Below are 3,232 nucleotides of genomic sequence, written 5' to 3' on the forward strand. Positions count from 1 at the left end.
ACCATTTCAGGAAATGACATATGAGCAGGAACTAATGGTATTGAATGAAGAAATTCAAGCTTCACTGAAGGTATTAGTGAAAAACAAGGCCCCAGGAATTGAGGCAATATCTACTGAAATATTTCAACAAGATGATGCTGCACTGGAAGCACTCAATTGTCTATGCCAAGACATTTGGAAGTCTGCTACCTGCCCAACCAACTGGAAGAAATCATATTTGTGTTGATTCCAAAGAAAGGCAACCTAACAGAATGCAGAAGTTATTAAGCAGTGTCATTAAAATCATAGCCAAGTTTATAAAAAAATTGAGACAATTGAAAACCAAAGCTGCCACAGTAATGCACAGGGAGCCATCCTGTTTAGGCTGGATTCAGAAGAGGGCACGGGAGAGGCTGAATCTTGGCTCAAGGCAGAAAGATGACTATATGTGTCTTCTTGACTATACAAAAGCATTGCATGGCATGGGTGAGGAAATGGCTTAGGGACCATATCTGACACCCTCCAGATTCAGTAGAAAGAACAATAATCCAAGTTACACCAGCTAAAGAACCAATACCACAATACAGGGGTCTAACATCCCTCTACCCACCATTCTACTTTATTGTATTGTCAGAACAACCCACTGTCTTTCCCATGACACTCTACTTCTCCACTGGGTTCAATAATTTGTTGTAATGGCCACAACGAATTCAAAGAGGTAGTCATGATTTGGGGGGTTATTAGGAAAGCTAACAGATTCCAAACAGTTAGGTATACATATCATTTGTACTCAATGCATCTCAGTCACATTGGTAAGCATGCTTCTTTCTGGACCTCAGTCTCACAGCAAGGTGCCCCTTGGCCTCTGCCTTATTTTGCTGACCAGGAAGCCCACGACTCGCCTTCACAGTCTTGGTGCTCCTGTTTTGCTCAGTCTCATGATCTCAGTGTGAATTTATTGCTCTGTCTCATGGCATGAGTGCTACAACTTCTGTTGTTTGTGTTGGCTCTACCCAATGATTCAGATGAGGTGGCTCTTCTTTCATTCAGTAGTTAGGGGATCTTGATTGTGTCTCTTGCTTCTGAGATAGCTCACTCTTATAAATCCAGTGAAATGGTAAAATTCCTATTAATGTCTCAAAAAGACCATTTACATAGTGTCATGAAATCATTTGGTGAGTTTTACAAAGATATGGGAAGAAGAGCCATTTCAACTAATTTCACTTTCTGCAGTGGATCATAACACATCTGAAAAACATTAAGAAGAATGGGAACTCCTTAACACTTAATTATGCCCATGTACAACCTTTACATAGACCAATAAATAGTCATTAAAATAGAATGCTTAATAAAATAAAAGAGATGTATGTCAGGCTGTATTTTTCCATCATACGTATTCATTTTTAAGCTGAGCAAAGAATTTGAGAAAATGTATATCTGAAGAAGAAAGTGGCATCAGGATTGGAGAAAAGCTTATTAACAACCTGAAATATTCAGATGACACAATCTTGCTTGCTGAAAATGAGGAAGACTTGAAGCATTTGCTAATGAAGACCAAGAATTGCAGAATTCAGTATGTATTACAACTCAATGCAAAGAAAATTGTCACAACTGGATCAATATATAACATCGTGACAAGTAGAGGAAAAATGGGAAGTTTTAAGGATTTTATCTTTCTTGGATCCACAATCATTTCTCAAGGAAGTAGCAATCGAGAGATGAAGCAATGCATTGTATTGGTTAAATCTGCTGCACAAGATCTCTTTAAAGTAGTAAAAAGTAAGGATGTTACTTTGAGGGCTAAGGTGTACCTGACAAAAGCTATGGTATGTTCAATTACCCCTTATGCAAAGGAAAGTCGGGCATTGGATAAGGAAGACTGACGAAAAATTGATGCATTTGAATTGTGCTTCAGACGAATATTGAAAGTACCAGGGACTGCCTGAAGAGCAAACAGATTTGTCTTGGAGGAAGCTCAGCCGAAATGCTCCTTAAAAGCAAGAATAACGAGCATGCTGTGGACATGTTGTAAGGGAAGACCAGTTCCTGGAGAAGGACATCATGCTTGCTTGGGTAGAGGGGAGGCAAAAAATAGAAAGCACCTTGACAAGATGGATTAACATAGTGGCTATAACAAAGGTCTCAAGCATTTAATTTTAATTGGCAATTGGTACCACTTTACCCCCAGCTTGCCTTCACTGAGGGTAATTTCTCAAGGTAGCAGATTTGTCTTAGTGGAGACTAGCAGACATTCAATAGGGCAGCTTCAATTTTTTTTTCTTCACTTGGCTTTGTTTTGAGTTCAACAAAAATTGTCCCTGATTCTTAGTGCTCATCTATTCATTCGAGTGCGTATTATTTTAGCACAGTATTTCTCAGTGTCTGGTAATGGGAGATTTTTTGGGAAATTTCACTGGAATTTTTGTTGGAAATAGAGATAAGTATAATAAGGCTTTATATATATCTATTGTATAACAATTTAACAAGATCTAGGCATTCACGTGCATTAGAGACAAACAATTTTAAGTAGGTGATTGTAAAAAGACATTGGAGTGTCTCATAAGCTTGTTTTCTTTAAGATGATAAATTTATTTTTAAACATTAAAGAAATTAGGCAAAAGATCTACACATATTTCTTTTTATTTCAGAGAATAATAATTTCTGGGATTATATGTAAGAGCCTGAGGAGAGCATATAAGAGGAGTAAAATGCTTTCACCTCAAAAAACAAAATCCCTAAGGACTACAGGTAAGCCAATGGCATGCATCTGTTTCTTCGACCTTGAGGTCCCTTTGATGTCACTGACATGCTGGAGCCACGGTGCTCTTCCCTCTTGCATTAGGCCCAGATAAGAACATTTCTTGTGGTGACCTCTCTGTCCAAAAGAAGAAAAACATCTATTTCCTATGACAGATGCTTCCTATTCATTATTACTCAGCCAGCTACTCCAGTATCTAAATTTTTTTTTCATAATAGCCTATGTTTTGTTGATCTACTTTATGAGTATGTCTGAAAAGCATAAATTGGCTAAAGTCATGATGTTTTTCATTCATATACAGTGTTTTGTTTTGAGATTTGAAATTACATAGAAGATAAGAAAATAATTACAATGTAATTTAGCAGAAACTGGCAGTATATTTTCCTTTAAAAAAAGGCAGATCATATTTGGTCAGGAATTACTAGATAACAGATTAAAAATCAAACAAACAAAAAACAGCTACTGCCATTGAATCAAGTCTGACTTTTAGAGCCA

This window comes from Echinops telfairi, unplaced genomic scaffold (assembly GCF_000313985.2).
Source record: "Echinops telfairi isolate 266 unplaced genomic scaffold, ASM31398v2 ScPeMD7_7469;HRSCAF=8507_1, whole genome shotgun sequence".
Taxonomy (NCBI): domain Eukaryota; kingdom Metazoa; phylum Chordata; class Mammalia; order Afrosoricida; family Tenrecidae; genus Echinops; species Echinops telfairi.